The following is a 17,325-nucleotide window of genomic DNA, read 5'->3' on the forward strand; positions in this document are numbered from 1 at the left end:
GACCAAACCTCCCAGGATGTTATAATAGTCCCATTTGCTTAGCAGTTATGTGTCCAGTCGTGGTTCGTTAATTTTGATGGTACCTGGACTGCCTCTTTCTCCTGTCAGCTTCCCAAGAAAATAAATTGATTCTTTCAGGGTATTGGACTATGAGCTGTGTACTGAAAGTCTATTGCAACAATTCTGTGTCACCTCCCCCCTTCCCCTTTGAACAGCCTTATTTTTAGGGTATCTGTAAAGTATAAATTTCCCATCACAATTTTGTTTGTCTAAAATGATTTTGTGGTAACAGGTTATAGAAGTGTTTTGTGTTTGTTTGGTTTTTCCCCTGCTGGCATATTTGCCCAGAAAAAAGATGAAGTTTGCATGCTGTTCTCAGTAGGATTCTGGAATAGGAATCATTAAAAAAAACCCCTAAACTAGTGTTCAATTTCAGTTTAATTACCAGCCATAGGCTTTAGACAGGAAAAAGGACTGTTCAAGTCTTCTTTGCTTCTGGCAATGGCAGCACTTCCACTTATTTTATGTTTTCAATGGCTTTGTCCTGTTTAATTGTAAGCCTCTTATTAGCAGTACAAGGTAAGTAAATTTTCCCAACAATATATGCTTTCCAGTGGGATCTTAAAGACATTTTGGAAAGTCAATCTGCATAGGAAAAAAATTCTCTCTCCAGTCGTTATTCTTTTCAGTGCATCATAAATAACAGTCATAAACAGACCTGGACTCAGGGGAGGAATATTTATGTTCTAGACTTGAAACAGAACCAATGCCTGGATTCTAAGTGCCAAGAATTGCATTTGGAGGAGGCCTGCCTGGGTAGCTTCTGTCTCCCTCCCAGGATCCAGGCTGTGCCCAGAGAGTTCCTGGTCTGAGAGCCTCAGTTCCAGTGCTCCAGTCTGGGCTGTGGCAGCACAGCCAAGGTGACTCACTGTGGTTCTTCATTGCTGGAGTCTCTTTGACACCAGAAATGGCACAACTGGGGAATAAAGAAAGGTCAATGGCCAAACTGTAATATCAGGATGCATGACAACAGGATATTTTCTCTCTCTTTCAAATGTAAAATACACATGAAATAAAGTCTTTATTTCTCTTCGGGCTCTTTCGGAGAATGACTGATTTAATTCAGCTGGGACTCATCTGTCATAAACCATGGAAATACATTATCCATGCTTCTATTTTAAGTATGTCACAGTTCAGTGCTGCTAAAAAATCAGGGGTTTTATTCTGGTTTCTTTTTTCCCAATTTTTTTATGGACATTTTTTTCTTCCTTCTTTTCTTTTCTTCTCTGTTGGCTGTGTGTCCTGTCATCATATTCCCCTTCCCCACCCTCCCCCCTTACCTATCTTAAAACATTTTCCAAACTGGATGATGAAGGTGGGTTGAGGATTTTTTCCAGTTACAGATTCTAATAATAATCAAGGTGGCACTGGCCATGACCCAGGGACTGTGTTACCATCAACTAAGGGGAAAAAAAGATGCTTAAATATAGGCTTATTGTTGGTAACTAATTATGCAGCCTTATAATACGTACATCAGTTTTACATATGAGTTGCTTGAACATAAAAGGACTGGGGGAAAACTTCTACATCCCTTGCATTTTTTTTGCAATGTCATCATTGCAAAATGATGGTGTAACTACAAGGGGAGTAAACACATGATGATGGTGTAAACTCAATGGGAGAATCTCTTAACTGGAGAAGTTCTATGTTTTGCAGTTGTAAAGGAATAAACATTCCAGGACATCAGTACTTCCCTGAATAAACCTATATATTTGCTTGTGAGGATAATTTTAGTGATTAAAATGTAATTAGTAACTAAATATGTAAAAGCAAAACAGTAATCTCCATGGCATAAGAGGTTTCTGACTCTTGGAAGGGTGTTAATCCCATTGGGGAGTTTGGGGAAATAAAACATCAGCAATAGTAATTATCTAATTAATAGGCATCAGGGTCTGCTTTCTGTAACTGGTTTTCAGCAGATATGTTGCAGTTATTGGAGGCAGAAACATAAGGGTAAGCTTGCAAGTAGAGCAAGGCACAATTAAAACTGAAAATTGAGACTTGCAACATTAATTAGAAGATCATTAACTACCAGTCATTATAATGTGCCTTCGTGTCTTTCCTTCCTCCTGTTCTTCCCCCTCTTAAAAAAAGTATGAATTCTAATTTATCATCACTTCATGAAGGAAAGTGCAATTATGTGTTGCTTCCATATGATCTCATAATGATCTGGGGATTGAAAACCCTGTTTAATTTCATTCTTAAGAAGTCCAGTGTGTCCTTGTGGCTAAAGGGGGATGAGAAATCAAGAAAATTGGGACTGCTTAAAAGGAAATGTTTGTGGAGAGGTTTTGGATAAGGAAGAAAATACTGAGTCTGTATCAATATAAGGGTTGGACTGGGGCTGTTTTCTCAGTAAGCATGATTTAAACATGGTTAATTTAATTTGAAAAAGGCTGAAAGAGTCAGGCAAGTATGGACTCAGAATATACAACCAGCTGTCTTGAATTCAATGAAAATGCATTCTACAAGAAGGGATGTGAAAATTGAGGCATTTGCAAGACTTAGGAAATATAAGAGGGGAGATTTATTGCCAGGAACTATGAATCAAAGTAATTTCTGATTCATCCACAGCTGGCAAGCACAGCACCTATTATTTCTGATAATACACACTTTCATTTCATGGACAATGTGAGTATTTATCTTTCAGGTTTTCAAGACACTTCATTAACATCAATGAAGGTAAAATTGAGTAAAAGAATCACCAAATTTGTTGTTTTTCATTTGGTTGGCAAAAAGACAAACAAAGCACTACTCCTGCTCAGAATGACAATAAGCTTTCTTCCTTCTCTGAATTGTTGATAATTAAGGGAATAAATGTTCTAAGGGTGATCGTGATTATGTGTATGTTACTGTGATTGAGGTTTGAAAGTATTTTGACTTCTAAAGAAATTCTCAAGTAAAGGGGTTTTTGGTTTTGTGTGTTTGTTTTTTCCCTTAAGATGGGAAGAAGTTGCACATCTTATTTTGTGTTGGAGCTACTGGGGTTTTTTGTATATTTCGGGTTTTTCATTTGTTTGTTTGCTTGGGTTTTTTAATGTTAGGAGCCTGGTGAAATTGAAAACATTCCCCATCTATTGGTGAATCATTATCAGATACAGAATATTCTTTCTCTGATATGACCACTTGCCACCACCAAAAGTAGATGTAGAGGCAATATAGCTCCCAGTTGGATGGCACATTGTCACTCCAGAAAGGGTTTTGATCCCCTTTATGAGGGGATCTTCCTTTAGGATACTTCTAAGTTGTTGCTTAGATAGCAAAAAGTTTTGCTGTGTGGTGACACCTTGGTTGCTGCTGAAAGTCCGAATGATTTTTGTGTTTCAGAAGGATCAGGGTTTGGCGATGCCTATTCACATCTTTGAGGACTGTGGACACCAGACACATAAGTGGATTAGGAAATTCCACCTTTGACACAGAGGAATCTCATTGCTGGACCTTGTAGCTGTTGTCTTTGCCATCTACATGAGATGCTACAAGCTGCCAGCTACCAAAAGATGGCCATCAATTGTCATTTCTATTAATATGTGATTTGTGCAGACAGGAGTGGTTATAATGATTCAATCAATCAATTCAATCTAATCAGCATGATAATGGATCCTAATTGCTAGGCTCCTTAAAAACTTTAAGACAAAAATCTATGCTAATACCATCTAAAAGCTGGCAGTAATTTATTATTTCTCTTTTGATCAAACTTGTTTTTTGCAGGGGGTAAAAAAGGTGTTTTAATTATGCACTTGAAAAATAGTCTTGGTATTATAGACTCAGACAAATAGGGACAGTAACTTTATTACTTTTCCCCTTAAGTAAATAAAGACCACATACAATCTAATAGGTGAACGTGCTTTTATTAAAAATAGGTAATCAAGCTCTTGGAAAAATTTAATTAAATTACTTTTTTTCCTTTTTTTCTTTTTTTTCCTTAAGGCTACTAAAATATAAAGTGGAAAAAAAATCTGCAAATATTCTAAATTTTAATGATCTGCTTTCAGTGCTGAACTCATTCCTTGAAATGCTCTGAAGATGAGTCTCCTGCACATGTGTTTCTGCACAAGAAATATGTCTCATGGAGAGGTAGTCAACAGTTACATTTCCTCTCTGGTCAAAAGCTCCAATGTAAGGGTGACATTTCACATTAGCCCATCACTGGCCCTACAAGTATTCATCTGGATAATGGGAGCACTCTGCCACATCAATGCCCTTTCTTAGCACACTTTCATTTTTATCGTTTGCTTTCTATGAATGCATTAGAACAGAAAAACTCCCCAGCAATGCCTTGTCCAGCCCACGAAGGCAATCTTCTTCATTATGGGACAGGAAGTCAGTTTGAGCTGAAGAACCAGTGCTTTTAACACCTCTTTTGTGTTAGCTAGACAGCACTCTGAAATAGCTTCTGGTTTCCTTGCAAATATCACTTAACACTTTTCCTGAATAGCACCAGGATCTTGGCTCTTCTTGTTATGTATGATGCCGTGAGCTGCTGGCTGTCATTCAGTAAAGCACTTATGCCTCGAATAGCACATGAATTTCTAGGTAATTCACACCCCATTTCTTTCTTTCTCTCCCTCCCCTTATTTTTTTTTTCTTCTTTTTCCTCCTTTTTCCTTTTTTTTTTTATTGGTATTACTACCACGGACCTTCTCTGAGGTCATGTGTAACCTTTGGAAAAAGAGGTCCTTCCTCACATTTGTCAGCCCTGCTTAGGCTTTGATCTGTACCATTTGTTCTCTTTCATGCAGCTTTATCCGAGTGTGTTCAGATCTCCCTCGGTTTTATTTTTAGCTCCCTGTTTGCTGCAGCCCAAAGAGTGTAAGCAAGTAAATACTTCCCTATCTCATAAAAATGATCTCTTGATCAGTATTTGCATCTCTTGGAAGCATCTGACTTCAGCTCTGCCAGGTAAGCTGATGCACACAGTTCCTTGGTTTCTGCAGGGTTTCGTAAACACTGTTCAGAATTTCTCAAGTTTTTCACAGGTATTGCCAGTAACACTGATCCAAATTACTTTGCCGGCTGTTTGATGGAAATAGCATTTTAAAAAAACAGAGACACTTGTTTGCAGCAGGCTGTAGCCCTTCTGCTGGGCTAAATAAGCAAAGTTATGTTTGTCTGGGGGACTTTTTCAGAAAACATAATAGACGAAGACAGCTTGGTTATGAGAAGATTGGTGTATACATCAGTTTAAAACCCTGTCACCTACTTGATGCATTAATTCAAGTCCTCTGTGCAAGCCAAAGTTCCTATTCCAGGCAGAGCATATGGCCTGTCACAGCACATGACACGTTTTTAGATCACTGTGAGTGCCAGAGTGCTGGGCCTGAATGCGAATGCACAGGTTTGCCCTGCAGAAGCTGGCACCAATTTATTGCCCATTCAAATAGTTCTACTGTATTGTTGGGCCCCTTTATGGCTTAAATATGAGGAAAGATGTTCAGGGTTTAGCCCACAGTTCTCCTTTACTATCCTTTAAATGTTCCCTCTGAGAAATGACTTCCATTCATCCACCAGCTGAAATAATATTCATAGGAGCATAAATGTATACAGTTGTATTTCTCTGTAATAGTCATGTTGACAAGTCTCATAACTTCATAGACAATTCACTTGCCTTACTGGTACTGAACTTGATTTTATAAAGATTAATTCATCAGGGTTAACTAGACTTTCGACAGAGAAACTGAAATAAAAACCCAAACCAATCAAGCTCTAAGGAAAGAGATGTTCATCTAAACTTTTGGTTAGCAGCTGTGACTAACAGCAGAGAAGTAGAACTTGGGATCAAGGTCATACATGTAGGAAAGATTTACTCTTCAGTACGTCAGAATAAGGTCCAAAGTCCACCCATCAGTTATTAAAAAAATAAAAAAAATAAAAAAAGAAAAGCTGGATAGATACACTTTTACTCTGAGATTTGATGCAGTTGCCAAAGTATAGTCGCATTAGATTAAATGCCTTGTATAAAATGAAGGAGGCTACAGATCTAATGGGAAAAACTAAAATCTCTGAATATATGTAGTCATATATGTCCTGGAGCAATTGCTATGCGTGTTTTACTATTATTTATTCACTTTTTAATTGTTTTTCCAGCAGTTGTCACCATTCACTTGGAAAGCAGGAAAGGTTATTTTATGACTTGGGTGAAAAACTGCATACCAGCCTGCTGAATGGTAAATATTAGGATAAAAAGTTGTGAAAAATACATAGGATATGTATTTTCCAGCTGTGGGAACAGGCACATTCCCAAACCACTTGAAAGAGCAAGCTGTGGACAGCACTGATGAAGCTTTTCCGCAGCAATGCTCCTTGTTCTAATTTTTCTGGCTACTTTTGTGCCTCAGAGAAAGCAGTCAAGTATGAAGTAGAGAACAGTTCAGCATGATGCGTGGCAATCGCTTAAATGGCTGATAAAAATCCTACTGGCACCTGAATTTAGGTATCTATTAACATTTAGGTATTGTTAACATTTCCATACTTCCCCTCTGGTTTGTTCCTCACAGCCTGTAAAGGAGAGGAAGCATTCTTCCAAATCTGAGCATAGAACATGTGACATCTGAAAAGAAGGGACCTTAACATAAGGAAAGATGAAGGTGCTTCAGGTGCTTTTGTATCTCTGAAAGAAGCCACAGCAAGGTTACCCAATGGTGTTTTAAAAATGTACTTGCAGGAAGGCATAGAATCTTCCCTGAAAAAAATGCACCTAGGCTTGGATTGAGGCACAAAATGAAAGTATTAATTGCCCTTGGATGTGTAGCTACAGTGGGAAGGATTGTGTGGGTCTTGGAAAACAGGGATCTGAGTGCTGGGGGAAGTGAGCAGGGTGTGATGAGCATGTCTCCAGTTTTATGAGGAATGTATCTCCTTCCTTCAGTTTCCTGATAACAAAATTAGCAGCCTTGTTAGCCGTATCATTTACAGTGAGCAATTCAACATATGTTCTGATTCATGTTCACTTTGCTCAAGGTTTTCTCTTGTCTCTATTTCAAACAAAGTACCAAATCAGCCTCAGGTTAGTAGGTGTTAGCTTTGCAGGCTGTTGCACTGAAAATCCTTGCACTGAAATTCTCCTGGAACCTCTGGGAGACAGGCACATTTCTGACTTCAGAAGAAGAGGAGGCGAGTGCAGAAATGAGGGAGTGGACTGAGCAATCAAAGGAAAACTAAACATTCCTCTTCTAGGTCCTAAACTAAGAACCATTTTGCCTGGCTTGGACTCTACCTGCTTTTTTTTTAAGTCATCAAGTTCACTGTTGACATTAGAAGAGATAGATTAGAAAAGATAGATTTAGCTTGGTGCAATGCACTGCAGAAAATAGCTTTCCTGTCTAATTCTGCACTTGGATGGGACACTGGGAAGGTGACTTGTACTGTCAACAACAACTCTCCTCAGCTGCAGATTAAAAAAAAACTTTCCAGTATTTAAATATATATGTTAATCACTGATTTCTGTCAGCGTTCATTTCATTATCAGCTGAGCTAGATACACTTATGAAGGCCACACTTAATAATTTATCCCAGGAAACAAATTCTGCTTGAGGGGCAAGGAAATGTGGGAGCTGCTCATTGTGTCCTAATTTACAGTGGCAGGTGACATCTATAAGGGTGCAGAGTGTAAGCACTGTAAATGGGATTTGAAGATTTGTGTATCTTTGCCATTTTAGAGGGTTTGCTGCATATGAATTTTACTCTGTATTACCAGGAGACTGTTCTGAAGGGTTTGAATGGTGGATGGAAGCTACCCTGGCTCTACAGGCACCTCTCTGAGGAGTGGATTTATTCACTGAACAAAAGGAGTAGGAATTTTAGGATGGAAAGATGAGGCAACCTTGTAGAAATAGAAGCGCAAGTCTTGGGTTTAATTTAGGCCTAGTTAATTACTTTCATAGTAAACAGTGTCTTGTACTGCTCATGATTATGGGGTTTTGTTTTGAGCAGAGAGAGAAGTCAGTCTTTAAAATCTTTGGTTCCTAATGTATCTAGACATTATTATAAACTTAGAATAAATAAGAAGAAATACTCAGAGAAACTGGTCTGTCTTCACAGTGGTGCAGTTCCACTGATTACAATAGTCTTTGTGAGAGAGAAATCAATTTAAAATTAAAGCACTTATATTTATAAAGTGCTCTTTGATCAAGGGCCTCTGCATTGAACGATTTTTACAATGTCTAAAATATAATAAAAAAATTCCCTGTTGAAAACATTATACAGGGCTGTTGCAATAATTTGCTCAAGGCTGCAGATCAGAGGGATCAAGCAACAATATTCAGTCCACTTTTTTGAAGTGTTCTGACTGCAATTGTCTCTAACATGCTTGACTGATACTGCTAGAGTAGGGGAAAATAAGTGTGAGAAGAAAACCATTGTGAGAAAATCAGTGAGCTGCTTCCATTATTGTAACCTTATACAAAAATGCAAATAATAAGTAACCATTACTTTCAGGATGCCATATTGGATTAAAAACAGAGGAAAGAAAAATAGAAGTTCAACAGCATGTTGGCAAAGACTGAGCAAACAGTAAACTACTGATCCTTGCATCTTTTAAAAGGGTAAAATCCCAGTTGTGCCAGTTGTATCTTTGTGTATAGAACCATGTGTAGGTACTATTGATTCTACACCAGTACAGCTGCTGAAGAGCTGCAGTTTTCATTCTTCAGGATGGGTTTGACAATATTTCAAGAGTTGCTTTTTACCTAGATGGCATAAAATCTTTCCAGAGTGTGGAAAGCCTGCTGCTTCAAGCTAGCTTGATATAACTCCCTACTGCCAGCAGCTTTAGTAGCAGAACCATTCGAGAGTGTTAATGCATCAGATGCTGCATCACCATCCACATTTATGGGCTGAGATCTCCAGACCAGTATTATCTCCCATCCTAAGATTTGTTGGCTCAGTCAGGGAGATAAGTTTGGTGCCAGACAGGGAATTTCCTTCCCAGTGCAGACAGTCTGTGGAATGAGATAAGGGTTACTTTAGCATTTCTAGCAGAGGTAGACTGATCTTGGGCAACTGGGAGATAAAATGGCAGATGAAATTCAAACTAGATGAGGCACCTTGAAGGCAAAAATATCTTGAATATCTTGAATATTATAATGATAAAAATATCTTGAATATTATAATGATGGGCTTTGAACGGGCTGCTACTGCTCAAGAACAAGATACCGGTGTTGTCCTAAATGAAAGCATTGACTTTACTATCTTGTTTCAGCCAAAAAAGAAGTGAATTGAGGTTTGGAATTACTAGAAAAGGAATGGAGTGCAAGCCAGAGGTCATTGCCGACAGTGCCCAGGTGCAAAGGGACCTGGGGGTGCTGGTGACAGCAGCTGAACATGAGCCAGCAGTGTGCCCTGGTGGCCAGGAAGGCCAATGGCCCCTGGTCTGTATCAGGAATAGTGTGGCCAGCAGGAGCAGGGAGGTCATTCTCCCCCTGTACTGGGCACTGGTGAGGCCACACCTGGAGTGCTGTGTCCAGTTCTGGCCCCTCAGTTTGGGAAGGACATTAGGACACTTGAGGACATCCAGAGGAGGCAACAAGGCTGGTGAGGGACTGGGAACACAAACCCTGTGAGGAACCACTGAGGGAGTGGGGTTGTTTAGCCTGGAGAAAAGGAGACTCAGAGGTGACTTTGTCACTCTCTACAACTCCCTGAAAGGTGGCTGTGGTCAGGTGGGGTTGGTCTCTTTCTCCAGGCAGCAGCTGACCGAACAAGAGGACACATCCTTAAGCTGCACCAGGGGATATATAGTTTGGATATTTGGAAAAAGTTTTTTACAGAAAGAGTAATAAAGTATTGGAATGGTTTCCTGGGGAGGTGGTGGAGTCACCATCCCTGGATGTGTTTACAAAAAATGTGTTTACTGGATGTGGCACTTGGTGCCATGGTTTAGTTGAGGTGTCAGGGCTGGGTTGGATTCGATGACCTTGAAGGTCTTTTGCAACCCAATGATTCTATGATTCTGTGATTATTAGGCCACTGTGTAAATCTCTGGTTCAGCTGCATCTACATGGAATTCTGAATCTTCCGTCTCAAGCCGAACATTGTAGAATTGTAGAAGAGACAAAAAAGAGTGTCAAATGTGGCCAGAAGGCTGAAAAAAAGGCTTCCATGGGATGAAAAATGAGGTGGGAAGGGGTTGTAGAGGCAGGTATGAGGCAATAAAAGGTTCAAGGAGTTGTGAGGGGATCAAAGGGGCTAAATAACAAATAATTGTTTGGTTGTCCCTGTATAAGAAACAATAGGAGTCATTTAATGGAAGGTTGGTCCTTCCTACAATATATAATTGGATTGTGGAACTCCTTGCCACAGGATTTTAAAGAGATAAAAAGGTAAATAAAAACCAAAACCCACAAAGCAAACAAACATGCATCCTACTGGACAGTGCAAAGGGGAAAAAATTGAAAAAAAAGAAATCACTTTAGGGATATTAAAGTGTCACTGCTGGACCCAGAAGATTATTTTGGGGTAAGGGCACTAGGTATTTACACTATCCTCATGCAGTCACTATTGGTCATGCTGAGCTAACTGAATATTTACTACTTAAGCAGTACACTCTTATGAAAAAAAAAATAAAAAAAAAATTAAATGGATAAATAAACTCAGAAGGCTTTTTATGTAGCTTCACTTATGCTTTTTTGATTTCACCAGTACTAACAGCTGCGCTCTGTAATCTGGAATATACTGATATTAAGAGCAGGAGGAAAAGCAACTTAAATTCCTTGACCTGTTGGCTCACTGAAGAATTTAAGCAGATACCATAAAAATGCAGGAGTAAAAAGGTAGAGCAGCAGCATTACAAAAACATTAAGCAGGGCTTTACAGTAATTTGCTCAAGGCTGCAGATCAGACAAATCAAGAAACAATATTTAATAAAAAAAATTATAAAATTATATATATATAAAATAAATAAAAAATTAAAAATACACCTTTTTGAAGTGTAATTGGAGTAGGGGAAAAATAAGTGTGAGAAGAAGACCATTGTGAGAAAATCAGTGAAAATTAATTCATTGGTGATTATTATTATTTAATTTCACTGGAACTTCAATTTTTGTGCTTTGTTTTGCTCTGAATACAAGGCTTTCAGGGCTCATGAAAAGACATCATAAACAAGGAAATCTCTGGTCTTCATTCCAGAGAGAGGCACCAATTTCTTTCTCTTGGAGTTCCTAGGCTATCCACTAGTTGGGAAGACTCACTCTTGTCATAGAGGGCCCAGATAGAGAATTTCTACCAAAGGATGCTTATCCTAAATTTAGCTCCATGGGGAAGAAGGTTGGTTTGCCACTGCTGTGGGGCACAGTACCCAAGCAGGAATATCTTTGAAAATACTTAAGAAAACAGTGTTAATATAAAATGGAAGTGGAGGCTACAAAATGGATTTCTCTGGGAGTTATGACTGATTTATTTAATGCTGGAAGAATAAATATGCAAGTGCTTCTTTGAGTAAATGGCTAGATTATCTTTTTCTTTGTTCCCAGAGTGTGTGTGCTCTCTAGAAATTATCTTCTTAATAAATTAAACAGCAGCAATGTTCATAGTAGAAAAAGTGAAATTAAACTGGCTATTGAACTGCCACAGAAAGGGAATTATTTCTCTGTAAACTAAACACGTTTAAATAGAGCTACACAAAAAGAAAAGGGAATTTTTTTCTTTCTCCAAAAAGTCATTTTCTTTGACATTATACTGTTTCTAATCTTATTCCTTTGAATAAAACAACTCTGTTTGCAAGTGTTTTCCCACCAAGTGATATGGATGCTTTTTTCCTGAGTAGTAAGTTGACTGAAAATGGATTTCCAGAGCAGCAATGGATTCTCAATTTATTCTGGTGCAATATGGTAACTAAATTCCTGCTAAACAATATGAGCCTCACAAAATGTGAGGAATGGCTGAGGTTGCTTGGTCTGTTCAACCTGGAGAAGAGGAGACTGAGGAGAGACCTCACTGCAATCAACCCCCACAAGAGGGAAAGTTTAGGTTGGATATCAGGAAAAGGTTTTTTCACCCAGAGAGTGGTTGGGCACTGGAACAGGCTCTCCAGAACAGTGGTCACAGCACCAAGATGGACAGAGTCCAAAAAGTGTTTGGACAATGCTTTCAGGCATTTGGTGAGACTCTTGGGGATGGTCCTGTGCAGGGCCAGGAGTTGCCCCCAATGATTCTTGTGGGTCCCTTCCAACTCAGCATGTTCTGTGACTCTACAGTATTTAAATATTTCATCCCTTGTAGGTTTGAAACAAGGCTTGTAAGGAAAAACCTTCTTTACATAATCCTAAAGTTTAATTTTATCTTGGATACTTACAAGTTTGTTTTAGAAGAGAAGGTATCTGTTGAGACAAAATAAATGTGTGTGTGTGTTTATTTTGGAATTATATTTCAGCAGACCAACCTATTGTTTCTGTTGTTAAAAAGATAAAACATCCCTTTTTTCCTAGTTAAATGTTATTATTATTACCACAGAATAGAAGTTCAGTTATTAGAACAACACATTAGGCCTAAATGTTTTATATTTTCTTAAAAAATTTATTAGGTAAGAGTTAGATCCTAAAGTATTGGGAATAATTTCAAGTATTGTTTCTTTCTTGGAAAGTCCTAAGACTGTGCCAAGCATTTGAGATGAGGAAAATGTTAAACCAACAGATTTTTACACACTGTGGTTTGTTCTTTAGTATAACAGTTGTCTGTAGCCAGCTGAAGGTAGTGGTGTCAAGAGTATGGACAATGTTTGGTCAGGAATCATTTTCAGGAAAATTAATATATCTTAACTTGATAGAGGAGGTTAATTATCATCCTTATCTGTCAACTAGCTTTGTTTGCTAGTTGTACTGTTCTGAGTGCCTGAAAAAATAAGTGACTGAAGGTAACTATATAAAATGTGTGCACTATATCTGTGCTTATAGCTATTTGGCAAATTTTAGCTGCTGTTTTGTTTCATTTAGAATACAATTTTCCATTAATCTGTTTGGCGGTGAAGGTGTGTGATGCCACCCTGAAACTCTCTGATTTTTAATGCCATAGTTTTACTACTGCTTTTAATGCAAAGAAAGTACATTTTTGATAGGCAATGGCTGATAAAAAAATTCTCTTCAGTGTTACAAATAATCCCTATGAATTGCAGAGGTGGAATTTGACCATTCAGGTGGAATTTGATAGTTTTTTGTTAATGATTGAATGATGTGGAGGAGCATTTCACCGTGGCAGAGAAGACAAATGAACAACTTTTTTCCCATAATTTGGGCATTGCCTAGAGCAAGTCTAGCTCAGTTTGGCTCAGAATTTGTTGGGAGCTGTGGAAATACATCCTTCCTACCATCATTTGACATGGTTTGGGCAATGGTTGGACTTGATGAGCTCAAGGGACTTTTCCAACCTAAATGATTCTATGTCACCATCATCTTTGCAATTTTCACAATGCTATTTCTCTTCAGTTTACCAAGATTTCTGTGGACTATTTGGGCACACTGGGTTGTGAATACAACAATCTTTTATCTTTTGGCAGTCATGGCAGAAAGTGGTTGAACTTTTGTAGCTTTCAGTTTAACACAGATTCCATTTTGGACAGCACGTGGTGCATAGACTGTCAAACATTCTGATCATGGGGATGTCTTGCCCATCTTGATTATGGCCTCTTATTTGCTCAAGTTCAATTATCACACTGGCAACATCAAAGAAGTGGCAAATATGTATGGTTGTCCTGATGTGCATGTCACCCAGATACATTGTTTCATAATAATTCTTAAGGCAATATTTATAAAACCTAAACCAGAAAGGGGAAAAAAAACCCCAACCCTTTTAAAGGTCTTTGGATCAAAGTACTGTAAACTTCTGATCAGGATAAATGCAAGGATAAATAAGGATATGGCCGGTGGTCAAGTGAAAATAAGCTTATGGGAATAGACCGTAATTCATTTAAAGGGTGATTCTTTGGTTGTAGAAGTGTATTTGATTTTATTTTACAGGGAAATGCAGAAACCAGTTTTGTAACCATGGTGTTTCTCTCTTCTAGGAACATGCAAGAAATCTTTAACACGATTGTGAAAGAGATGACAGTTCTGCTTCTTCTATGATATTGGGACTTATGGGTACAGCAACCTCACAATGACAAATTTTCAGCATGAACTATTTACATCGGAGCTTTATCCAAGGTTTTACAGTAGCATTGAAGCTGCACTTTTTAATGGTGACAACCTGGACAAGTATAAAAAGATACAGATGGAAAGTGTTTCAAATCTTCTGCTCCATCGAACACCACTTGCCTGACAAAAAGAGAGGGGGAAGGAGAGGAATGTTGAATGAAGGAGGAAGGGAGTGAAGAGAGGTGGAGAGGCCTCAGTCATTCAAGTTGCATCTCTCATTTTTGTTCCAGCAGCTACTTCTGTGTACTGAGGGATAGACCTAAGAAGCAGAAGGTAATTTCTTTTATCATAATAAAACCCTGGAGAAAAAGCTCTGTTTGTGAACACTAGTTGGTGCTTTTATACACAGATCATAAAACTTAAAATAAATGTTAGTGAGGAGTCAGTCTTTCCTTTTATTGTTTTCTGACAGAAGATACACATGCATCCTATTTCAAGGATGATAAAATAATTAATTCTTTTGTCTCTTTCATGGTCCTTTTTATAAAAGCATCAGATGGATTTGGGATATAATTCTGAACCTGTGGATAAACCAGCTAAGGAGATAGCAAAAAGTACCTGAGAAGTAAGCATACAATAAGTTTCTTTCATTGAAATGGTGATTTAATTGCCACCAGTAATTTTTACCTGCAGCTTCTGATGCCAATGTGATGTGTTGACTCAGGATGAGGTACAGTGACGTAATGATAAGATATTAGAACATAAACTTGTTACCCTGGACTGCTCCTAAAGATCTGGCTTTTAAAGCTGCAGGTGAATAAATGAGAAATAAAGCATGGTACTGATAATGGGGTTCAAAATGGACAAACAAAATGAATCAAAGAGCTGGTGCAGAATTCAGCTTGGAATAAGCTGATGAAAATCACTAATTTTTACCCAAATTCTATGCCAAGTTCTAAGAAGAAAGGAATTTTTTTGCTGTGTGAAAGATGTTAGAAAATAAATGGATTTTTAAGCAGTAAAAAAATGGAAGGAGAAAAATAGAATTGGAAACTATAGTGATGTTTCTTCTGGCATTGTTTCAGGGTGTTTTGTTTTGTTTTTTTTTTAATCTTTCTTTAGCAACAGTATCACCCTGTAGGTCTGTATTCAGTTTACAGCTTTTAAGACATGATTTTATTTTAGTATTGTTTTTGAACTATTTCTCTGTCAAAATTACTTAAAATTCTGAACCAGTGGTGCAAGTGCTTGGAAAGAGCTTGGTGGCATACACAGAGCCTCCTTGTTTGGATATCCAGGTTAGTAATGGAAGTTTTGAACAGTCACAAGTCTCAAACATGTTCCTAGGTTGAAATAACCCCTTAATTTGCCATAAAATTGTTGATACTCAGACTTGCACTGATAACTCTTGTCATGCAGTTTTGTCTGTGGGATCCAGGGCAGAGACAGCATCCATTGCTACTAAAGACTTTGCAACAGCCTTTGCAAATAATTTATTTTATATATGTAAAATTTACAGAGTGCTCATACCTCTTCTGCAAAATAGTTGTTGATCCCTAAAGGAGTAAAGATTGAAAAGTAATTTACTATGTTTATTTTACCTGGTTTGCTTATGTAATGTGATTTCTGCTGTCGTTAAAAATGCAGTATAGTTAGGAAATGGTGCAACTATTTCCTGTAGCCCTGTCAGATCCTAAAATGGATTGATACAGATTGTTCTTGACTAATCCATATTTTCATATAATGTTGTATGATATTTTAGATGGTTAAAACGCCACTTCCTCAATAATTTCTTTGAGTATCTTTGTAACTTCAGACTTCTCATTGCTAATTTCAGTAAAACATATTTGATGTTTTTGTTTTTAATATTGTATGAATGAAAGACTTGCCCAGTCTTTAACAGTAAGACCGGTTGTTTTCCAGGTACCCAGCCCCCTGAGCTGAAGGACAGGATTGAGGAGCAGAATGAAGCCCCCCTAATCCAAAGGGAAATGGTCAGGGACCTGCTACACCACTTGGAGACATGGAAGTCTATGGGGCTGGATGGGATCCACCCAGGGGTACTGAAGGATCTGGCAGAAGAACTCACTGAGCCACTTTTGATCATTTTTACCAGCAGGCCTGGCTGCCAGGGAGGCCCAGGTGGCTGGAAGTCAGCACGTGTGGCACCATGTACAGGAAGGGCTGGAAGGGGGACCGAGGAACTACAGGCCTGTGAGTCTGAACCCGGTGCCAGGGAAGGTCGTGGGTCAGATCATCTTGGGTGACACCATGCAGCACATGAAGGACAACCCAGGGAACAGGCCCAGCCTTCTTGAGTTCATAATAGGCACGTCCTGCCTGACCAACCTGGCCTCCCATGACAAGGTGACCCTCTCAGTGGGTGAGGGAAAGGCTGTGGATGACGGACAGGCTGTTGTCTATCTGGAGAAGACTGTAGTAAAGCCTTTGACACTGTTTCCCACAGCATTCCCCTGGAGAAACTGGCTTTATGTGGCTTGAGATGGGAGTATGTTGGATGGGAGCAAACAGTATGGGTGTCTGGGCCCAGGGAATGTTGGATAATGGAGTTAAATCCAGCTGGTGGCCACTCATAAGTGGTGTACCCCAGGGCTTGGTATTGGTGTCAGTCCAATACCTGTTTAATATGCTTTATGTGTTTAATATCTTCAACAACCTAACAAGGGCATCCTCAGTAATTTTGCAGATGGCACTCAGTAAGGCCGGGGTGTTGATCTGCTGCAGGACAGGATCTGCTCTGCAGGAGGATCTGGACAGGCTGGATCCATGGGTTGAGACCACTTGTATGAGGTTCAGCAAGGGCAAGTGCTGGGTTATGCACTGGGAAAAAGGAGACCTTATCCTATGGAGTAGAAGTGGCGGATCTTTAAAACATCCACAGATGTGTTCTAAGGGACAGGGTATAGTGGGTGCCTGGGAGTGTCATGTTAATTGTTAGTTATATTAAAGATCTATTCCAACCTAAATGATTCCATGATTCAATGGCTATGTTTTTACTGTGCCTATCTGGAGACTTTTTACAGAAAAAAATCTTTTCTTCCTTATTTTATGAAAGGTTGGATACATTTACCTCCCACTCAGCATCACTTACAGTCCTTTTGTGGCAGCCGGCAACTGCTTTTTATTCGCAGCACACTTCTGGTGTCATTACTTCTCAATTTCTGTCTGCTGCTAACATTAGGGA

At 38.8% G+C, this 17,325-nt stretch overlaps 1 long non-coding RNA gene across 1 annotated transcript in view; it reads left to right on the forward strand.

The window, feature by feature from the left end:
- Positions 1-17,325, forward strand: part of LOC111926326 (uncharacterized) — a 148,144-nt gene that overhangs the window by 119,748 nt on the left and 11,071 nt on the right. The window contains exons 3-4 of the long non-coding RNA XR_015283790.1: positions 14,051-14,453; positions 16,044-16,487. This is a non-coding gene — a long non-coding RNA (uncharacterized LOC111926326). The remainder of the gene's footprint in view (positions 1-14,050; positions 14,454-16,043; positions 16,488-17,325) is intronic.

Source organism: Cyanistes caeruleus, chromosome 2, assembly GCF_971803275.1.
Source record: "Cyanistes caeruleus chromosome 2, bCyaCae1.hap1.1, whole genome shotgun sequence".
Classification (NCBI taxonomy): Eukaryota; Metazoa; Chordata; class Aves; order Passeriformes; family Paridae; genus Cyanistes; species Cyanistes caeruleus.